Raw genomic sequence first — 18,414 nt, forward strand, 5'->3', positions numbered from 1 at the left:
ATAAAGATTGTGGTAAATGCCCTTCAGTGGATGAAAAGAATACGCAGTCTACATGCACAACGGGATTTTATTTTTCCATTAGGAAGAATGATATTACATCAATTGGAAAGAACGAGCTGGACATGGAAAATTATGTTAAGTAGGTCCAGAGAGACAAATGCATGTTTTCTTCCATACACAGAAGTTAGGTTAGTAATCTAAGTAAATATATGCAGGATCATATGCACATATTAATACAGAAACATATTAACCAAAATACAGTATATGCAGAAGAGAATTCAAACAGTGCAACTCTTCAGAACAACTTGCTTATAATCTAACAAAGTGAGTACCAGGGAGCTGGTGCTTGTGGTGTGGGGGAAAAGCCAAGGGGAGGAGGCGGTAGAAGGGTGAGAATGTAGTCTTATAATATGCTTGTACATATACATATATACATATATTCAATATATATCCTATGAAACTGGGAATATTGGTTGGGTGGGGAGAACTGGGAGAGAATATGAAAGGAGTGATATTGAGATACATTGTATCTTCAACTTACATGCTGAATTCTCTGTACAACTACTTCAAGAAAACAAAATATAATTTAATGACTTTAAAAAATGTAGCCCAGCTACATTGCCTTGGCTCACACCTGTAATCCTACCTATTCAGGACGCTGAGATCTGAGGATCAAGGTTCAAAGCCAACCTAGGTACTACAGACAGTGAGACTCTTACCTCCAATTAACCTCTAGAAAACGGGAAGTGGGGCTTGGCCCAGGAGTAGGGCAGTAGCCTTGAGTTGAGGAGCTCAGGGACAGCACCCAAGTGGATATCAAACCCCATGACCACCCCACCCTGCCACACACACAAAAAAATGTAGCTCAGGTACAGTGGCTCACGCCTCTAATCCTGGCTACTCAGAAGGCTGAGATCTGAGGAACGTGGTTCAAAGCCAGCTCAGGCACTAAAGTGTGTGAGATTTTTATCTCCAATTAATCACTAGAAAATGGGAAGTGGGGCTGTGGCTAGAGGCTAGGCAGGAGCCTTGAGTTGAAGAGCTCAAGTTCAGTACCCAGAGTTCAAGTCCCATGACCCACAAAAAAAGTAGATGGGCCAGGAATGTGGCTTACTGGTAGAGTGCTTGCCTAGCATGCACAAAGCCCTGGATTTGATTACCCAGAACCACATACACAGAAAAAGCCAGAAGTGATGTTGTGGCTCAAGTGGCTGAGTGTTAGCCTTGAACAAAAAATGTCCAAGGACAGTGCCCAAGCCCCAGGACTGAAGGGGGGAGGAGATTCTAGCAAAATATGGAAGAAAAATTCTCTATATCCCTTCAAACCTAATGGTCCAAAATTTTATATAAACTCTATGGTTTTATGATATCGAGCTTTATATGTTTGTAAACACAGAAAACTTAGAGAAAGATACTCAAGTTAAATTTCAGTCATGTCAGTTGAGAAGCAGGAAAGAAAATTTATAGCTATATCTCTGGCTGGAATTTCCTAACTAAACTATTACCCTTGGGAAAAAGTATTTACAAAACACTCACCAGAAATAACAAAGACCATTTTCCACATGATGATGCTTCTTTGTTCAAAATTTCTGTAACTACTACTTGTGATCTCACACACAGAATGCAAATTCCTGTACTGGACACTCAGGCTATTTTTTTAGGCTATTAAAAAATAGGTGTCATAGTTTGTCCAGTTGATTCTTTCCATACCTTAATGGCAGTGGACAATAATCAGTGAACTGTGTTTGATTTGACACTCTTAAGACTACTTTAGGAAGTGAAGCCAAGGTCATTAGAGGAGAAATATGTATGATTCTATTATCCTAGCAAAATAATATAATGGCATTATTAGAAGAATATATATACATACACTCATATTGATATATAATCTCAAACCATTTTTAGGGAAAAGCTTATATTTGGTCTGGTTTACTCCAACATAATAGAAAGTTTAAGGGAGATTGGAAGGTCTCATACAGTTAAAAATAAGACTCAAAATGCATCCTTCTTAAACTGACATGTTGAAATGAAACTACTTTGAAATTACAGACAAATAATAAAATACATGCCTATAAACCTTGAAAAATGGGGAAAGGGTGTGAACATTATATGTGCAAAGGTTAACTTGAGCCCAGGCTCTTAAGAAGAATTCAGGTACTAATCTCTTGATTCTAATGTTGAATCTAATCAGGTGAATGGAAGTAAACAAATGATGAAGTTTTATGTATTCCAATTGACTCATTTGCTATGGAATTTACAGATACCATTGTAGAAAATGAGCCAGGAGCTAGGGAGACATGGGAGCTCACTGTCCTGATGCCTGTGGCCGTAGGCTACATTTGAGCTGTAAGGTTAATTCACCTAGGCTGTAATATTAAAATGCTTGGGTCAACACAAAAGTCAACATCTCTGTTCATTCAGTCCTTACATTAAATCATTTTATTATTTCCCATGTGTATTAATGCTTCCTGCTTCTCCTGCTTCAGCTCTGCTCCTGTCACTCACCTCTGCATGAGAAAACTAGAAGCTGGAGCTCCAGTGGCGCAATCGGTTAGCGCGCGGTACTTATAAGAAAACTAGAAGCTATGAAAACTGGAGGAAAACTACCAGAAGTACTGATACTTGTGGATGACTCATGACGTCTTTCATATCCTTAGCCGAAATTCTGAGCCAACCTGATTTTCCATGGTTAAGAGATAGTCATTTGCACAGCATTCACTGTTTGGGTACATGGTGATATAAAGGTGACATCACCTTCCGTAGGTAAGACTCCTTTAGTTATTTTTCTTTTTTTTCTAAAAAAAAAACATTTTAGCCTATGTGTTTTATTTTTTGATACATTAAAAAAGTACATCTGATGAGGTACCTACTATGTGTTGCATCAACATATAAAGTATAATGTTAAGATCAGGTTAAACATATCTATCTCTTCAATTATCTGTCATTTATTGGTAGTGAACTTCAATATCCTCTCTTTTAGATTTTTGAGCTACACAGCACGTAATTATTATCTACAGTTGCCCTACTAGGAACTGCTTCATCAAAGCCTCTAAGTCCTAATTGTAAATATGTTCCCATTGATTAAAATTTCCTCCATCCTTCTTTCTATACTTTTCTGCTTCTCCTATCAACTTTATGAGATCAGGTCTTTCATAGTATTTTTAATCATTAAAAATTCTATGAGTGTCACTTTTCTACCAGAAAAGAAAACTAAGATCCTACAATATGTCAAAAATTACTATGCTTCCTGTTCCTTCTGCCCAGAAACTTCTAAACATAGTATATTCATATCTGGGCAACTATAGAGTTTCAATGGTATCTGCAAAGCAGGTGCAAGTGTCTCTCAGATATTTGTTTTCCAACTGAAATGTTCGCCAGCAGCAATATGACAGTTATTTTTCCTATTACACTTGAAAACTTTTTCAGAGTAGAGCTGTATGTTCAATAATTCAAACAACAATTCAAATAACACTTTTTATTTACCTACCACCTAGACGACAATATATTGGACATTGCAAAGAATGTAAAAGAAAAACAAACAATAATACGATGCAATAAAGTCTTAGGATGATGCAGCTGACCCAACTCAATCTAGTTTTCCCAGGTCTGTCTCAGATTTAGCAGTGAGAGTCTCATAGCCTGAGAAGTCTCTCTCATTTGTCAAACTAGAGTCACTGGTTATGGGGCCACTGTATTCATCAGGGTGATGGCTAAAATAATTTTTTCTATGGAAAAAACTGAAGAGTCACTTATGCTCTAGACTTTCATTTCAAGTCTTAAAACAGAATAATTTCATAACCTGGCAGTTAGACATTAAGTTCTGCTTAAACCCCACCATCAGTTGACACTATACATTATCTCAGATCAATGTCTCATAATCCCAAATTCTCGACATGCAATGACAAATAAGTTCAACCATTTGTGTTCATGATAAATAAACAAAACCTTTACAGCAACCTTAATTTTCCTTGCTAGTTAATACTTTAATCTGATTTAAAATATAAAAAGTGAAGGCTGATGAATTATAATATTGTGACTATAAATACGTATTCATTTGATTCGTTCCTCGGGGGATCTCTTGGCACTACTGAAAGGAAAGTTATCTACTGCAAAAGGTTAATCGACTCAAACTCAACAAAAGGTCTGACTTTAATTGAAAGTCCAAATGTCAAAATCTGAGACAGGCTTTACATAAAGCAAAACAAATTTAACATGTGGGATGCTAAAAATTCTCTTGTTTAAATTTGCATCCTCAATTTTTGTTAGGATGACAGTAGATATTTTGTGAGAATGACAGCAGACACTTTCTGAAATGACAGTACATACTTTGATGATAATTTTAGCACCTGTATAAAAGGAATATTGGTCGACCATGTTACTATCTTGTAATGCCTTTGTCTGGTTTTAGTATCAGGGTAACTCTGGCCTCTGAGTTTCTTTGAACAATTTATGCAGAATTCTTTTTCTTTAAGTACTTGGTAAAATTTACCAAAGAAATTATCTAGGTGCAAACTTTTTAATGCTGAGTTCTTCAATTCATTTTGCTGGGCCTCCCCCCAGTTAGAATGGCTATCATTAAGAAAAAATACAAGGATAAATGGTGGCAACCAGACAGCCAAAAGGAAACGCTGCTACACTGTTGGTGGTGATGTAAGCTTGTTCAACCACTTTGAAAAGCAAAATGGAGGTTCCTCAAAAATCTAAATGTATGACCCAGCAAGTCTACTCCTGGGCATTTATCCAATAGAATACAGACAAGGCTACAGTAGAGCCACCAACACAATCATGCTCACTGAAGCACTATTCGCAGTAGCCAAGATACACAATCAGTTCAGATAACTCTTAATGGATGAATGGATCAAGAGAAATGCGAAATATTTACACACTGGAATTTTGCTCCACCATTAGAAAGAATGCTGTTGTATCATTCTTAAAGAAATGGAAAAACCCACAGAAACAAAGCTTGCATGGTTTCTTTCTTTCATTTGTGATAGGCTATACCTATAAATCTAGGCATAAATACACTAGGGTGAGCCACAAGGTAGTGGTTAAAATTGAATTAACTGGAATATGATAGGCTCCACGGAGAGCTCAAACAGTATGATCTTCCAGAAAGAACAGGTCAGAGCACAACAAAATCAATATTAAGAAATGTGTATATGCAGGTAGTGAGGTGTTGCCAAGGAAGAAGAGTGGGCCAATGGAGGAGTAAAAGGGGAGAAAATAGAGTCAAGAAGTCATTGTATATACCACAAAATTAAGAAAAATAAGAGAAAGGTGGGCTGAAGGGGGTGAAAATGTTAAAGGAGGTAAGACTATGATGAAGATGCACTATATTGATAAACTTTTTTATTATATGGCACCTCCTTTGTACAACAACTTAAAGATAAAAAGAAAAGAATCAGGAGTTTCTATAACAAAGACATTTATGAAAGATAATTTATTTTTGCCTATCCTGGGCTTGGGCTCAGGGCCTGAGCACTGTCCTTAGACTTTCTCAAGGCTAGAGCTCTACTGCTTGAACCACAGCATCACTCCTGGCTTTTTTTTCTGTGTATGTGGTAGTGTGTAATCGAACCTGGGTCTTCGAGCATGCTAGGCAAGCACTCTACCACTAGGCCAAATTCCCGGCCCATATTTTTGAAAAATTATCTTTCAGGGCTGGGAGTTTGGCCTAGTGCCAGAGTGCTTACCTAGCATGCAAGAAGACCCAGGTTTTGATTCCTTGGTACCACATACATATAAAATAGGAGGAAATGGTGCTGATGCTCAAGTGGTAGAGCTCTAGCCTTGAGAAAGTCCAAGGATTTGCCCAGGCCCTGAGCTCAATCCTAGGACTAGCAAAAACAATATAAAAGAAAGCATTCATTTTTCTTGTACTGTATAAATGTACATATTTCTCTCCCTGAAGAAATCAAATGAAAGGAAGCATACCTTATGGACATGTGTGACCACGGTTACAAAGTAAATACTGAATGAATAAAGAAAAGAGAAAGAGAGAGAGAGAGAGAGAGAGAGAGAGAGAGAGAGAGAGAGAGAGAGAGAGAGAGATCAAGCAATGTAAGCAAGCAAGCAGCCTTGTTGAGAGTGCCCAAGTCCTGGGTCCAAGCAACAAAGTAAAAAGAAATAATAAAGTAAATAAATAAATAACCATAATTCAAAGTATGATAGACAATGCCAGGCTTTAGGGGAAATATACAGAACCATGTGCTCACATGAAGACACTTACTTGTTTCTATAAAATTCTACAAAAATAAATGCAAAAGATACCCAAACTAAGCAAAATAAAAGAAATAATAAAGAACAGAAGTCAATGAAATTGAAAATAAAAAAAAGTAGAGAAAGGCAAAGGTGATTGTTTGTAAAGATCAATATAATTGATAATCCTTTAAGCAGACTGATAAAGAAAAACAGAGAAGATACAAGTAATCAATACCAGGAAATGAATTAAACACAGCTACATTCATCTCTAAGTACTGTTAACACATCCTATTCAATGGAAAAACATACAATTCATTTATGAAATGAAAAATAAAATTTATTATCATTTTTTGCATCAGATAGCAATATAGTAAATTCACATAATGTGAGGTATAGTAAAATTGCACAGAACAGCATTTAACCTTTATTCTTACATAGGTTTGCAATAAAACAAAACTTTCCATTAAATAATAAAAGGCATTCAAATACTTGTTGCTAAAATGAAAAGATCATTCTCCCTCCATACATCAAGAAGGAAGAAAGAATCATGAAAATATGGCAGGACACACATTCAAAATTATCAGTATTGCTTTGTTTCTCATATCATATAACTGACCTTTTGCATTTATTATTAGTGAAACCAGAAGGGGGAAAATCAATTATTATTCCAATTATTTAAGCATTAAACCTGTGTGGGTTTTTTTCATTTCTGAAATTCATTAATAGCTCTAGCAGCTTTCAAGAAAATTGTCAAAATATATGTGATTAAGCAATGATATGACTAGACTGTTTCCCTTTCCCTGTTTGCTACAAATAGTCTACCAAAAAATACAGGCCTTAAGCATGGTTTGTTTCCTTGAAGAGAGAACTTTCATAATATACCACTGAAATAAGCTGTAAATACTGAAACTTGGAGCTGGACGATAGATTCGGTGCTGACAATATTTATTCAGAGTCTTTTCTTGTATTGTTACATTTTTAATTTCCCCTAACCCAAAAGGGATAAGGTAAATCAAATGTTTGAATGATAGAGACTGAACTTTAATTTTTGTAGTAATCATAAAACTCTATGAAGCAAAAAAGAAATGTTGACATATTCAATATGGCATGCTTCTTATAACTAAGTAATTTCCCAGAGAATTTGAGAAATGAGCTCAATATGTTCATTTTTCCATGACCATAAAAGTATATCCTACTAAACTGGTTGCTCTCTAAATTTGACAAAGGAATGATTCTAGATTAATCTGCTCATCAACAGGCATTCTTTCAACAAAAAATACAGAGCTATCTTACAGAGCTAACTTTCTCTTCTGAAAATAGAAACATAGCAATTGCAAAAAATGAAGACAAGCATGGAAGAGAGTTTGTGGTTATGGAATCTAATTGATGATAAAAAATAAGATTGTATATCAGACATAAACTGGTTGGGCACCAATGCCTTTTCCTGTAATTCTAGCTACTCAGTTGGTCGTATCTAAGGATTTGGGTTCAACATCAGCCCTGGGAAGGGAAGTCTGTGAGACTCTTATGTCTATTTAATACCAAAAATCTGGAAGTGGAGCTATGGCTTAAGTGGTAGAGCCATTGCCTTAAGAAAAATATCTCAAGAACAGTATTCAGGCATTGAATTCAAGCCCCAGTCCAGCCCAGGACTTGAACATGCCACACACACACACACACACACACACGACCTTGAGTTTTCTAAGTTAAGGGCACTAACATTTGAGTTGCAGCCACTTGAAAGGATCATGGTCTGAGATCTGTTCTTAGTAACACAAAACAAAGGTAAAACTGGCAAGATATGAAAACTGCCATTTCCTTTTCAAAGTATCAACATGCTAATATAAAAATACAATTTTAACATAGTTCAAATAAATATCAATTTTGTGGGTCCAAACTTGTAAATGGGGACATAAATAAGCAATGATGTATTACTGACACAGGACAGCTGCATTCTATCTTATGGAGCATATAATACAGTCCAAATCAGTGTCACAGTTCAGAATATTCCAACATCTCAGCTCACATGGATAATGTTAAAACACTTTCCTGTAAGAAGCATGACTTTCAGAATGTTCTGGGCAGGAGAAATGGAAGGGGTGATACCAATGATTCATGGATAAATGAACTAGAAACCTCTACCAAAATAGTCCTACTCCTGTTGTAAATCTTCATTTCTATGTTTAATTGAGCAGCCTATAGTCTCATCAAAATTCAAATTGATTTACTTTATTTTGACACTTAGAAATTTCTGATTAATAGAGCCAGTGGGCTTCACATCCATTACATCTTTTTTATATAATTTATGTCAGGGAAAATATGTACAGGGTTTGTATCCTGTTGTCTCCCTTCACCAATCTCATGATCATTTAAGATCTCTTTCTCCAACTTTCATCCCAAGACCTGAGAGATCACCAAGTGGCTTCTTGCAGCCATCTGGGAAGATGATCAACAGATTCAAAGGTGATATGGACGTCTTGCTCAATTATAGGATGCCTCTACCCAATGTCCAGAAGAAAAGCAGAGGCTGTTGCAGTTGCCATTAGTGTTGATACAGTCACTACCCATCACTTTAAAAAAAAATCTCTCAAAAAATGAAATTTACAAAAAGCACCTCAAAGACTAGACAATGTTTAAAGGCAAGACTTGAATAATGGAAACTAAGAAAAGCAGAAAGAATTTTATGGTCTCATATTACAACAGATCAAGCATATCCTACTAATTCCCGAAACCATCATTTGTTTCTGGGTAAACATGTGAATTCATACAGCACAGTGGGTGGACTGGACTATCAGGGGTTTCAATTTAACATGTCCATTCATATGTGCAGTGCACCTGGATGAGTGTTAGCTCTGCCTGCATTCTCTCTACCCCCCCCCACACCTATGCCGTCTCCACCCATCTCAAGTGCCCTAGTTGCATTTCACCCATGTACATTGACTATTACTGACTTTTAGGTGTCACTTACCCAAACTGCCCCCTTGTTCTTAGATTGTTCCCCATCCATGTAATACCACTTTAACAAACCGGACACTGTCATCTTGAGTTCACAGTTATTTATGCCTTGATTTATGTGGTATGCAAACACTGTTTACAGAACAAATCAGGCTATCATAAAACAAAGGACATTTAAGATAAAATGAATACACTAGTGTTTACAAATAAAGCAAAAGTGCTTTCTGCTCAGCCTCTGAACACCACTGGGAGTCTAGCAACAAGACACAATAGCAAACCAGGAGAAATGCACCACAGCACCTTCAGAAAGGCCGTTTCTCTTCCCACTGTACATCCAATTGACTAGTTGGTTCTGCATCTTCCGCTAAAAACAAGTGATTCATGGTGGCAAAGCTGATGACATTTGATCATCTTGCACAAGGGCCACGTAAGTGCCTGCTGTAGCATACAGAGTCCAGAAACAAATGAGGGTTTAAATAATGACCTCTCCCCCCCAGCCCCCATCCATAACTATCTTCCTCAGCAATGCACTAATTGCAAAGATAAAGCTTTCCTATTTCCCAGTACAATAGCACAGGACTCCAGTGCATATGATTCCCTGGATGAAGTCTGTAGATTAATCACTGTGAAAACAGCTGGACCTCTGCTCCTCCCTGGGAAAGTAGGCCATGGGGAGAACAGTTCTTCACATGCCCTGGCTATGCCAAACACAAAGAGACCAGCTATGATACTATGAACAGAAGGATTTTAATGTGTGTGTACATGTATAATTCCTCATCATGCATGCTCTTAAAATACATGCTGAAATGGAAAAACCTCAATCATGTAACTATTCCAAGAAGGAGGGAAGCAATAAGGCGGGAGGGAAGGAAAGATGGAAACAGAATTGGTGTGCTCTGCAGATCATAGACTACATTCCCACAGATTCTGGGCACACACGGTGCACAGCTGTGGACTAAATCTGTCCCATAGGGGCCCGGATGAAGGAAAACACAATTAGAGGTGAAATAAGCAGGTGTTTTCCTTTGTTTGTTTGCTTTCATTATTTGAATGGGGGAAGAGCAAAGTAACTTCCTTCCTACATGGCAAGGTAAACAGAAGATTTCAAACTCTTCATCTAATTGCTTAGTCTCTCAATGACAAAGTGACAGTGCTCTTTCTGAAAATAAATTCACCTCATACCCATGGAGCACAAACATTAGCAAAAAAAAAAGCCTTCTCTTTCTTGGTATGAGGTAAAATTAAAATCTGCTTGTGACACTGAATCTTGCTCTGCCCTGCTCTTTAAATATTAAATGGACATTAATGCAGAATGTACTCTAGCTCACCTTTTATTACAGATAACCATAATTTGCTCCTCTCTCCTATAAGAAATAAACTCCTCAAGGTCAAGAATGATATTATTCATTTGTGTTTCAAACATAGGTCTTGCATAAATATTTATAGCATGGCTTGTATCCAGCAGACATACCAAAATATCTGTAGAATGAATCAATTTTGAGTCGCTGGGGGAAATGCTATAAGAACAAGATCTTTGCGGAATCATGATGTTTGAGACAAGTGTAGTATATTCTTACAGGTAACAAATTTCACTTGTTGGAAGTAATTTAGAACAGGGAAACAAGGTGGATATTTCACGTGCAAGCCTCATGTTTCCAAAGGAATGGATTTTCTCTGTGTGTCTCCCTCTCCCTCTCCTTCTCCCTTCCCCTTCCCCTCTCCTCCACAAATACATCCAAATTCTATATTCTCATGTGTGTATATTCTTATTTCACTGCCCTTTTACTAGCTAGGCCATTTTAAAGCAATAAGGATCCTAATTGATATTGAAGTTGAACTTCAATATATATATCAGTGGTACTAATGTACAAGTATCTATAAATATACAGATACATGTATATTCATTATGATTTCCATTTTAAGAAATTTATGTATGTGCATCCTGTATATGTATATAAATATAAACACGTACATTCACTAAAGAAAATCTGTCTTTGATTTCAGCTTAAAGGATCTCAGAATGATGCTAACAATAGTGTCTCTGAGAAAATTATAGGCAGAGTTTCATGAAACAAACAAACATTCTGTACCTAAATTTGAAGAAGGCAGCCAGTGCTGAATTAAGTCCAAGTAGCCTAAAACATTTTATAATTTTATGTCATATACATATATGTATATGTACATATATGGGTATATGTTTGTATATGTATATATAATATATATGTATATTTATATACAAAACCAATTTTAACCACCCCCCAGGTCCAAGCTCTAGCAGGCCACCTACCTCTTATACATTAAAGAAAGAGAAGCTGGGCCAGGAGTTTGGCCTAGTGGTAAGGTGCTTGCCTAGCATGCACGAAGACCCGGGTTCGATTCCTTGGTACCACATACATAGAAAAAAGCCGGAAGTGGTGTTGAGGCTCAAGTGGTAGAGCTCTAGCCTTGAGAAAGTCCAAGGACAGTGCTCAGGCCCTGAGCCCAAGCCCAGGACTGGCAAAAAAAAAAAAAGAAAGAAAGAGAAGCTGAGAGTGTGACAGTGACAGAGAGGGTGAGTTTGAACAAGTTATAGTGTATGCACATATGGATGTGTCAAAATGAAACTTTGTAAAACTGATGCTAAGAAAACATGAATTTAATAAAAGACATAGTGAACGCTAGAAAAGGGAGATTTGTTATAGGGCATGGGCACTCCAGAACATCTTTCGCCAACTTCCCAGAACAGATTATTTGCCTTAGGTCAAACAGAAATAATTACAGCCAGAAAGTGAGAAGGTATATATAGCTAAAGCAGTCACAGTCACACAAACATTCAGAGGTCATATCACAAGTGCTATGACTGTCCATTGCCTCATGATTGGTCAGGAGGGCCTTGTTACAATGAGAATCATGGATACTTTGCAGGTGGTCTAGTCTGCTATCTGCTCCTTCCTAGCTTCCAAGATGGCTGCAAAGTGGCTGCAGGACACTGCAGAAAAAGACTCAGGACAAAGGACATGGATACAAAATGGAAGCTAGATGCTTACCTTTTATCTTGCTTTGAGTTACTTCATGGACCTAACCAAATAATTAGTGCTTCTCACTTTGGTCTTTCAATCACTTTTTACACTTATGCATGCACACACACATACACACACACACACACACACACACAGATGTCTGTGCATATAGAGTTCATTGAAGCAGTCATTGTCCAAAGAAGAAATACAGACATATAATTCCTCTTAGGTTTGAATTATAGTCACTGGTTGTCTAAAAACACTAATTTACTAATTTTCAAATTAAAATATGACTGCTATTAAGTTTTATCTTGTGGAAAGTTCAGAACTGTTTTACAATGTACAATAGTTTGCTGGCCTGAGTAAATTAAGTTGATGCACATCTCCCTTTTGTTGTAGTTAATCTACTAGGTCGTCCCCTATTGGGTAATTGTGGGTTTGCTATTAGAGGTGCAAAGCTCTTAATCCCCCTCAGTGTGATAACTGTTGCCACACTGTCTGGAGAACAATAGGAAAATAGGCAGAATACAGTAGCACATGATGTTCATTCACTGGGCCCTGATAGTGCTGGTGACATGGGACATTGTTCTGATTTACTTCAGCAAATCTTCAGAGCTTTGGTAAGTGATTTCAGCAGAGACTTTAATCTCCTGTTGCAATTAGTGCTTTCCACAGATTTGACATATTATCTAATCATTACATCTTCAGCCTTAACAAATCTCACTGCCCTTTCGCTAATTTGATTTTTTTAATCCTTGTTTCCAGAATGGATGATTTCTACCCCTAAAATGTAGTCTGGTGATATTAAAGCACATAGTAGAAAATGCCAAATTATCAAAATATTTAGGATATAAATCCTTTTGTGTCAGAAATCTTGACTCTCAGCAGATGTTAAATCGTCCAGGTGTGAAGAGAGCTGGAGCCATGCAAGGGCAAATCTTCACAAGTTATTTTCCTTTTTGATATATTCTAGTTTTCACACTCGTTTAAAACACCAGGATTATTGCTGAAAAGCTACACATTGATCTCCAAGCAAGGTCTTGCCAACTTCCTCAGGTTGGTCTCTATCTTTCTATGGCTATTTCCCGTTCCTAAAACGGTTTCTTGTAAAACTCAGGACTTTACACTCATTACATTAAAGGTCAAAGGACTGAAACCAAACTAATTGTCTCCTATTTTATTTTTCACAGCTGCAGTCAAAAGTGGAGAGAAGAGCAAATACATAGAGAGAAAAACATAAAATTGAGCAGATTGTTTTATCGGCATCTGTATAGGTCTGTAAAGAGGTCAGTTAAAGTATTGGATGATACAAAGTCTACATTGAACAGTGAACTATGGTAAACACAGATTTTAAAAGGATCAATATCAAATTCCCTGTGTTTCCTATCCCATGTCTCTATTCATGCTTTTGTCTACCTACTTCTCCCTAACTCTAAAATTTCTACTAAGCTTCAAGGTCATTTCAAATGCCATTCACCAAAATACCAAGGCCAAATATCCCATTACCTTCTCAGTGTTCCAAAAACATTTTTATACAATGCAAATGATCCAAATTCTCACTTAACTTCTATTTAACCAGAGTTGGAAAAGAAATAGTATTATATACAACAGACACACATTTATAGCAGTTCTGATCATTAGTAAATTTGTAAGCTCTCTCACATAGAAAAAATTAGGAGTCAATGACAGAGCAAAACACAATATATTCATTTCTAGAGTATCATTCAGCTCTTAAATATATTTTCCAATTTGGATGTGGAGGTACCAGTGGGAAACCCTAGCACATCAGAGGCTGTTGCAGAATTGTTAAGTTTGAGGCCAGCCTGGGACACATAGGGAGATCTTGTCTCAAAAAGTCTTTAACAAAATATAGCAAAAATTTCCTGACCTCATGGTCAGGCAAAAGGAAAATTAAAGTGTAAAAAATTTTAATTTCAACTTTATATAAAAAGGCTGAGACCTGGAGAATCATCATTTGAAGCCCCCCAGGTAATAGTTTGTAAGAATCTGTTTTCAAAATAACTAGCAAAAAGCCAGGTTAAAGGTGTGACTCAAATGGTTTGTACCAGCATTGAACAAGAATGCCCAGCAAATGTGATGACTTAAATTCAATCCCCAGCACAGCCAAAAACAAAACAAAGAAACAAAATCAGTTATTCTAGTTTTCTTTCTGTATCATGAGAAAGTATATTAAAAATTTTAGCTGTTGTGGGTGCTATCTCTGAGCTTTATCACTCAAGGCCAGAGCTCTACCATTTTGAGCCACAGAGCCACTTCTAAAATTATACAAATTCTAATTACTGACGAACATACACTTCCTCCACCAAAATATAACCATCAAGATAGAATAAATAACAAACAATTTATAATTTAAAAAAAAGCAATCCCAGATGAGAGAAATTTTCAGGTTGAAAGAAAATGACCAATCTCCTAAAAGGAATTAAAGTAAATACACTTTTAATTAAATACACTTTTTTAGCAGCCAAAAGACATTATCAAATCTCAATTTAATGTTCGCATGTTAATTTGAAAAAGAAGAAATTAATGGAAATAAACATTAAAATATACTAGGAATTTATAATAAGAAAAAGTATGATATAAACACTAAAATGAACAGATATTAGAAATGAACACAATAAAAATCCCAGAAATAACTCCAGGGATATTAAGAAATGATTGATTTAACTATACTAATATTAAAAATTTGTTCTCAAGATCCTTAAAAGCCCACGGTAAACCCAGTTAAGAGGTAATTAAATGTTAACAAAGATAAACAGCAGAAGAAAACTAGGAAAACCAATTTCAGCATGGGAAAGAAAAAGTAAATATCCGTACTACATAAAGAGCTCTATAAAACCAAAATAAAATATCCCAGTAGGAATTCACTCGGTAGGATCACTGTGACAAAGTTCCACAGGCCTAGTTGGCTTAAACAGCAGAACCGGTTCAAAGTCTGACTTGCTATGTCTCTCTTCTTGGTCTTTACTGTCTCCTGAGACTTTCACCTGGTCCTCCATCTGTGAGTGTCAAATCTCTTTTCATAAGAACACTAGACATATTAGAATAAGGTCCACCATAATAACCTAATTCTACCTCCTTAAAGGCTCTTTCTGCAAGTATAGCCACATTCTGGGCTTGGGAGTCAGGGCAACAATATAGGAATTTAGAAAACACTACTCAGTCCACAATAAACACCTACTATGTACCAGGCCCTATGCCAGGTACACCAGAATATAAAATACACAGTAACAATTGCCTTGTAGACCTGGCGAAACTATCTCTGACAGATGAACAATGAATAATTACCATAATAGACTGCTTCTTAGAAGGCAAAAAACACTATAGATAAAACTAGGAGTCCGTGGAACAGAAATGCCTGGTGAGGACTGCAGTTCAAAAGTAGTGTAGTCAAGGGAATGCTCACCAAGTAGATGACATCTGAAGAAAGACAGGCAAAAGAAATAAATGGAGTCACCTAATCAAAAGAACTATAAATCCTCATTAAATAAAATATGTTAAACTGTAACCTAGCATCATTTACTGTGACGCTCAGGGTATGGAGTGCTAGAAAGGTATATGTGTACAATCATAAAAGAAATTTGAAAGAGAACTACAAAGGAAAAGATCCACAGATTATAATCAAAATTGACTTAAAGTAAGTCAAAGATCTACAAAGCAAAGATAAGAATGAAAAGTATACTTGTTATTATAAAGCAAGTTGTTAAGAAATATTAACATTGGACAAATGTTTCTTCACTGAGATTCAACACAAACCATGTATTTGAAAAAGAGGGAGATGGACTTGACTGCCTTCAAAAAAGAAAGCCATAGACAACAGTAACTGAGAGAATACCATTACAGTATCTAAAAGCAATAATTGATCAGTATGGAAGCTATGTGGGGAATATTTGCACATCAAGAGGAAGAAATCATACATGCACAAAATGAGATATGCTCATCTCCAGAAGAGAAAGTCTGAGTGGCTAACAGAACAGACAAACTCAAGAGTAATCAGAAGAATGAAAATTTCTACAATGAAATAAAAATGTATTCCTGGTCAGGTGCAGTTACTCACGCTTGTAATCCTAGCTACTCAGGAGTCTGAGATCCAAGGACCTTGGTTCAAAGCTAGCCTAGGCAGATATGTTCGTAAGCCTATTATCCCCAACAAATTACTCAGAAAAAGCTGGAAGTAGAACTGTGGCTCAAGTGGTAGAGCACTAACTTTGAGCAAAAAGAAGCTCCGGAACAGGGCCCAAACCCTGAGTTCAAAGCTATCATACTAGCAAAACAAAACAAAACAAAACCCTCATGGTATTTATAAACTGATCTATTGAATAGTAACCGCTTTGTTCAACTACTTAAAGATAATAAGCCTGGTGGCTCACGCCTGTAATCCTAGCTACTCAGAAGGCTGAGAGATATCTGAGGATCAAGGTTCAAAGCCAGCCAGGGCACAAAAGGACCTGAGACTTATCTCCAATTAACCACTAGAAAACAGGAAATGGGGCTTGGCTCAAGGGTAGAGTGGTAGCCCTGAGCTGAAGAGCTCAGGGACAGTGCCCAGGCCCAGAGTTCAAGCCCTAAGACCCACACACACACAAAAAAAGATAGTAAAATATAATTTTAAAAAATTCTCTAAGAGCAAGATAAATGACACAGAATCCATTTTTAAAGAAATTTCTGTGTACAGCATTATATATGAAAATAAAAAGCATGGATATCCTCATCATGGGTAGAAATATAAAAGGATACATATATACTACAGCATATATCAAATACATATAACTGAGTACCTTCTATTGAGAGCAGGGCATGAAAGTGGCTATGGGAATGTAAGGGGAAAAGAAAAAAACGGCAAACCAAACACATTTAAACAATAGATCCATGATGTCAATAGATTAGGATCTAAGAAATAGTATAAATTCAGTTCTTCATAGATGATGCTCACCAAAGAGAGAAAATACAGAAACTATTTCCATACACATTTCTACAAATCAACATACTTCCCCACAGAATTCCAACTTTTTGAAGACAAATCAGATTTTAACTTTATACAGAAAGCATATATGGGTAACAAAGTAATCAGGACAAGTGAGATAAGGTTTATACTGCTCATTATTAAAGTCATAGTTTTATGCTAGGAGATGGTGTTTTATGTCTGTAATCCTAGAGATTCTGAAGGCTATGATCTGAGGGTTGTGGTTTGAAGCCAGCCTGAGCAGGAAGGTCCTTGAGATTCTAATCTCCTATTAACCACCAAAAACCCCAGAAATGGAGTTGTGTGACAGAGCATTAGTCTTGCAGGGGAAAAAAAAGGTCAGGGAAAACACCACCTAGGACCTGAATTCAAGCCCCGGGATTGGCATACACACACACACACACCACACACACACACAAAAGGAAAAACAAATAAATTTACAATAACTAATAGAAAATGATACCTGGGAGAATATAGTGAAGGTCAGGAAAACAAAGTTCAGGAGTGAACAAGGACTATATTAGATTTCAGCCCGTGGAGGACTTAGCCAATCTTCTACTTGTAGCCCCATTTTCCTTCACATTCACTAGCTGGGGAAACTGTCCATAAGTCAATACAGTGAGTTATAGATCACATCAAGTGAATAATTTATTTTATAATTATTTATCAATAATAACCTAAAATACACCTTGAGTTTCAAGTAATCCAGTGGATCCACCCCTCCCCCACACCTCTGCTATTGGAGATTGAACTCAGGATTTCATTCTTGCTAGGCAAGCATACTACTAACCCAGTGACTTTTTTTTTGCCATTCCTGGGATTGAGCTCAGGGCCTGAGCACAGTCCTTGGACTTTCTCAAAGCTAGAGCTCTACCACTTGAGCATCAGCACCATTTCTGGCTTTTTTCTATGTACATGGTACCGAGGAATCCAACCTGGGTCTTCGTGCATGCTAGGCAAGCACTCTACCACTAGGCCAACTCCCAGCCCCCCCAGTGACTTTTTAAAAGGTAGTCATAAAACACTTTCATTTGGCTTGCTTAACTATTGTTTGCTTTATGATTTCACACCATATCAAGGAAGGATGACTGAAACAACCTGACAGATTGGCAGTTGAACACTTGCCTCAAATAGAGCCCTCTGCATGCTCCCTTGTCATGTACTGGTTCTCTGACCACACGCTATCTGTTAGATGGTTTACATATATTTCAGTAGAGCTTTCTTTGCTCTGAAAAATATCCCCTCATCCTTAACATTTGAAGATATCAGAAGTTCTAG

General features: G+C 36.8%; 1 long non-coding RNA gene across 1 annotated transcript; it reads left to right on the top strand.

Moving 5' to 3' along the window:
• The first annotated feature begins 2,492 nt into the window (after nt 1-2,492).
• LOC150061042 (uncharacterized) lies at nt 2,493-13,627 on the top strand. Its single transcript, XR_016536183.1, has 3 exons — nt 2,493-2,763; nt 13,129-13,211; nt 13,346-13,627. It is a non-coding gene; the product is annotated as an uncharacterized LOC150061042 (long non-coding RNA).
• Nucleotides 13,628-18,414: the final 4,787 nt, after the last annotated feature.

The sequence above is a fragment of the Megascapheus bottae genome, chromosome 7 (assembly GCF_031878675.1).
Source record: "Megascapheus bottae isolate mThoBot1 chromosome 7, mThoBot2.hap1, whole genome shotgun sequence".
NCBI lineage: Eukaryota > Metazoa > Chordata > Mammalia > Rodentia > Geomyidae > Megascapheus > Megascapheus bottae.